Genomic DNA, 5,992 nt, shown 5'->3' with positions numbered 1-5,992 from the left:
TGGTACCAGTCGGTCGCCTTCCAGGGAGCCAGGGCTTTGATGCAGCCGTGGCTCGCTCTGATTTGTAATTGGTTAGATCGCCACGCGTGAGCTGGTACACGGGGTTTCAGCCAGTGCTGAAGAGGACGCATGTTCAGTAGTCCTAGCTGGAGTACTGATTATGCTGAAGCCATGAGACCCAACATCCTCTGAAATCTTTTGAGGGGGGCGCGCATGCCTGCTCTGAAAGATGCCTCTAGGCGTTGAATGGAGAGCACGCGCACTGGTGTAAGACGTGCTTTCATTTGCATAGACTCTATCACTATACCCAGGAAAGAAATACTTTGGCTGGGAGACAGTGTGCTCTTGGCAGCGTTGATCCTGAGACCCAGGCATTCTACATGGCTGAGGAGCCAGGATCTGTACGTTATCAACTGCGCCTTCGATTGGGCAATAATCAGCCAATCGTCGAGGTAGTTTAACACTCGCACTCCCCGCTGTCTCAGCTCAGTTAGTGCTGCTGCATCCATACACTTCGTAAATGTACGAGGTGCCAGTGACAGGCCGAATGGTAGTATTGTGTACTGGTAAGCCTACCCCTCGAAGGCGAATCTCAGGAATGGCCTGTGATGAGGCGATATCTGGATGTGAAAATAAGCATCTTTCAGATCCACTGAGAAAAAACAATCCCCCGGCCGAATTTGCACGAGGATCTGCTTGGTTGTCAGCATCCTGAACGGATGCGTCATAAGCTCTTTGTTCAGGTGTCTGAGGTCTAGGATGGGCCTGAGGCTGCCATCCTTCTTTGGGACAAGGAAGTAACGGCTGTAAAAGCCCAACTCGCTTTATGAAAGGAGACTGGTTCGACAGCTCCCTTTTCTAACAGTTTCGACACTCCGGTGCGGAGAACGTGGGCCACGCCCCTTCTCACCGTCATCTCGACCACGGCTAAAAAACGCAGAGGTCTGTGAGCGAACTGTAGCGAGTAGCCTCGTTTTATTTTGTTCAACACCCATTCTGCTACACCGGGGATGGCCTCCCAGGCATTGGCCCGCATAGCTAGGGGTTGAATGAAAACTGGAGACGGGCCGCTGTGAGATAGGGGCCCGCCGTCCAGCCGTCTTGTGCTTTTAACACCGTGTGAACAGCGCTCATGTGTAGGGGCGCAGGCTTTACCGCGGGCGCACCCGATCCGATCTCCGCCGAAGAGAGGGCCTCTGAATGCGGCGCACGTGACTCGAGGCATTTGCAACAACACCTCAGAAACTCACTCTTTAAGAAGCGCATCGCAGCGGCGAACACACTATATAAGCTTTTTGAAAAGGATATATAGTGCGCTGGATGGCACAGCAGGACAGTGGGCTGAAGGCGGCGTCCAGGAAAACGGATGCCGGCATCCTCAAAACTGCAAGGCAGGTGGCTTGTCCCACTGAAGGCTTTTCGACGGCGGCGAGAGGGCTTCTCATCCGGAGATCAGCGAAGTGGTGAGTTCGCTGAAGGAGATAAAATCTGGGTCTCCTAGGCTAGAAATGGGTTATTTATAGGCAAAAGCCGGACCCATTTTGGAGGGCTCTGACGTGTCAGGGCGGGAAAGGGACTAATTGGTTCACGCGTCTGAGTCTCATAAATGAACCGAAACTCAGCGTATAAGCTACTTGCCTCACAGACCTGAGAAATAGATCTATAGAAAGCTTGAAATGTGTACTTTTAAACAAAACAATTCAAAACAAAAGAAAACAGACTGTTCTCTGCTTATGTAGGCTAATCCGTATGAAATGTGCATTTCTCTCTGGCGCGTTCACTACTGCGAAGATCGCAAGCAGCATCGTCAACTTTATCTTTGCAGCCGATACTGACACAGAAAACACTTGTTTATTAATAAACAATTGAAATGTCTCCTTGCTATATTTGACATATTCATAATCATTACCTTTGCCGGTTCTTTGTGACAGCTTTTAGGCGCGTTATTGGCAGAGCCACCCTTACATGTTACATGAACGCGTCACCATTGCTCAATATTTAATATTGTTCTTTGGTGTTCAGTTTATACAGGTTTTTTTTCAAATGTTATTTAATAAGAAAAAAAAAATAAGTTCTATCTCAAAATCTCTCTTTTTTTCTCTCGACACCGCTTTAACTTGGCATGAAGTTCTGGAAAAACTGTCAGTGACGTCACGATATGCAAATTTGTTTAAATTCATACCTACGTAATCACCATGACCAAAATTGTACTTTTTTTTTTACATTGAATCTTGAAAAAAATATATAGACCTACCTACCGACCCTTTTTTTTTTTTTTTTTTTTTTTTTGCTGTTACTGCAAAGCCAAAATATTTTTAAGGATGGCCTCATGTACAATAATCCCACACCAAAATGCAGGCTCTGCTTGTTATGTACTTTTTTCACTTCTACATCTTTTCTGATGGATTCTCCTATTGGTCACAGGTCCATCTGCATTGCCTATTCTTTATATACCCCGTATTTTTGTCCCTGAGGGCAAGCATGAGTGATGCTTCAATATTTCCCTCCACCATCTCCTCAGAATGTTTCCACCTCATTGGTGCTTATCGACTCTGACTTAGTGACAGTGAATTTAAAAGAGAACACAGGAACTGCACATTAAAAACCTTGCTCGCTATTCACTCTTTCAAACTAATTTCCTTATTTCTTTCATTTCCGAAACCTCAAAACCTGGATGACATACCTATCAAGATCACAGAAGTCCCTTTGGCTATTGCATTAGCTCCAGGGGTTCCTACCAGGGGTCCCTGAAGGTACTCCAGAGGGGCCATGGAGAAGATATAATTTTTAAAACTGTTGAATTTCATAGCATTTTGAACTAATGATCCTAAGCTTTATATAATGTAGTAATGGTAGTTTATGAATGAAAGTTATTATAAAGTGTTAGCAAATTCAGTTGGGTAAGGGGGTCTTTGGGTTTGTAAAAGTTGAAATCTTGTCCATTAGTCAGATGAATAACACACAGATTGAGGGCCTGTCTTAAAAAAAAAGGATAAAATATCATAACAATATTCAATACCAGGGTGGTAATCCGGTATTCTGGTCTTTTAATAGGAAGAGCTTAGAATGGCATACAAAGCCCCACCATCTGCTCGGCAATGGCGGGTGACTTCGCTAGACTATAATCCACAGATCAGCTGCACACAGAAATTAGTGACATAAAGCACAGTAGAATGGACTTCTCTCTTGCGCCGTTTGATGGAAATGAAGCTGAGAGCTTATCAGCTGTGGCGGCGTCTTAGGTGAAGATTGCAGTGCAGCAAAGCCGAGCAAAGTTCTCACAGGAGTTCAGCAGTTCAGTCTGTGAGAGGGGAATCTTTTTAATTGGAGATCGGGAGATGGTGACCCCCCACCACGAAATCCATCGAGCCTTGACAAGCTGATGAATATAGTTCCGTGTATTCACACTGGTAGGCTTTGAAATTCGAATGAAGTCTGGGAAGGTACTGATGATGTCACAGTTTGAATCTTCGAGAAGGCTTGACGGATCTTCTTTGTGTGCTCAAAATCAGCGGTGGAATTATCAATTCTCCCGAGTTCTATAATGGCAGTGATTTTCCAATCTCTGCACAATAATTTGGATTATATGGGTGTTGTAATGTCATAATGATCACCATGGGAAACAGAGCTGAGGGGAAAATCAACATAATCACTTTCAGTGCTTTTGTACCTCATGCAAAATGCTCAAAAACCAGGTGTTGTTTTGAAGAGCAAGCTCCGTTGAATCCCATCATCGTCCAGACGGTTTCTTTCAAATCCCAACAGCATTCGTAAAAGCACAGCGAGACGCCGGCGCTCTGTTTAAGTGATCCAAGTGGGACGTTGATAGAGCGCAGTGTTGCTGTGGAGTGGTAATGTGGCCACTGCCTAGCCACTGAGCGATGGCTGCTCCTGTTGTCAGCGCTCCCTGCGCTGGCCTGATAGATGCGTTCCCGCAGGGCGAGAAGAAAGCCTTATCCGCACAGATAAAGCCTGCTTTCTCTGGGGGCTCTTAGTTTAAAGGTCGCATTACGTCGGCACCAGTAAGACCAGGGCATTTGGAGTGTACGCAGCATATCCACAGTATCTATATATGAGTCACAAGCGTGGCAGGAGACGGCAAAGGCACCCTTTGTGGCTGGCCCTGAATAGCATTTCAATATCAACCTGTGCCTGCAGGCTGTGCTCAAACCCTTTGGTGTCAACAGAACATCATATTAGCTTATCAAGCCCGGTTGGGGGTCAGAGATGGAGAGACAGGTTGACACTGCTTGCTACTAAAACTGTTCCACGCAGTCATGGAGGATGACAAAAGTGTCAGGGAAGAGGGAGGCGGAAGGAGGGAGGTATCGGAAAGTCACATCTCTCCCTCGGTCACGGATGCGCGGGCCACAGTAAGCCACCGCTATCGGGAAAGGTATTCCAAGCCGGTTCTCCATAGGATGACTTTTCTGCTTATTATTCATAGAGGCTGAAGGTGGAGAGATAAAGTGTGCATTGCTGCCACTGTGTCCTGTTAGCATGGGTAGCTGCTATGAGGAAAGGCCATCTGTGGAGATGAATTTGAAAGAGCATGAAAATAAAGGTGGGCACGCACTCTCACGCTGGGTATGGCCATCGCTGCCAAATGCCAACTTGTTATGATACAAAATATGGTGGGCCATGGCCAACAAAACCTGAAGGAAAAGGTTTTTTTTGAAGCGAGCGGTGCTAACACCCGCTGGCGTGCACGGGAATGATTGATCTTATCTTCTGCTTCTTGAACAGATTGGAGTGTCGAGTAAGAGGTGTGATGCCTTTGTAAACTGATGTGACACAAATAAATAAATAAATAAATATATAACGGGTTCTGTGGAAAGAATGTTAAAGCAGTGGTTGCGCCTTTTCCCATGTGCATTACGTTCCATCTGGTCCATACAGCCGACAGATGAAAGTGCTCTCGCAGCTCAGCTTGGGCCTCAACAAGCAGATGTTTCACCCTCTGTCTAGCTATAAACACAGTTAGCCAATGCACACAGAAACATTTTCTCTCTGGCCCACATAAACTTCTAGACTACTGAAGGCCAAGCGTAGCCTAAAGACTCTGAGGCTGCAGGAATGTGTCAGAGCGAGTGATGAGTAATGATGGGCCACCTCAGGGAACACTACTGCTTCCCTTTCCCTTTTACAAGGTTATTACAGTTTTGCATTTTCAATTTTGTGTTCATTTTTAAAAGCATTTTTCATTTTTGTTTTGTTTTCATATATTTTAGTTTCGATTAATTATACTAGAGCAATGCAGTAAGTTGATAATCCTTTCTATGTGATAACTGATTAACAGATGATTTTAAAAAACAATACTATTTTGTTTAAAACACAGTAAAATCAATAGTTTTTGTCAATGTCAAATTAATTTTGTGATGCTTAAGTGAATTTAAGCATTATTTTATACAGTATAAAATGTAGCTTTTCATTTTAAGCTTAAGAAAATGAAAAGGTCATTATAGGCTCTTTAAGAAATAGTTTGCTTAAAGAGTTTCATACTTGTCATAAATTATCGCTATCCTTTTAGTTGAGAGCAAAAGGTTGTATAACATTTAAATATGCAAAAAAAAGTATATCAGTTATCCATGATTAAATATCCTATATATATATATATATATATATATATAATTCTGTATTATACATTTTAAGGCCAGACAAGTAGTTTGTTGAGGGTTGGTTTGTAGGGAAGGACTACACGCCTGTGCACATATATTCAAACATGCATACCTATAGACTGAACTCATAATACGCATGTGCACTCCATCAGCATTCTCACAGGTTCGCGTTTTTGAAGTTTGCGCAGAAAGAACTTAAGAGTTTTCTGTTAGAACGGTGCCGTGTTAGCGGCCCCTAAGTTAATATCTAATGATCGTTGTGACGGAAGTGAATCAATCAAAACTAACTTTAGCTGGACAATAACTTTATTCTCGAGCTGCTATAAAGCCAAAACAATCTATGTTACTTTAATTTTCTATATTCAATGTAAAGC

The sequence above is a fragment of the Squalius cephalus genome, assembly GCF_949319135.1.
Source record: "Squalius cephalus genome assembly, chromosome: 7".
In the NCBI taxonomy this organism is placed as follows: domain Eukaryota; kingdom Metazoa; phylum Chordata; class Actinopteri; order Cypriniformes; family Leuciscidae; genus Squalius; species Squalius cephalus.
The sequence above is the reverse complement of the archived record's forward strand: the minus strand, read 5'-3'. Positions refer to the sequence as shown.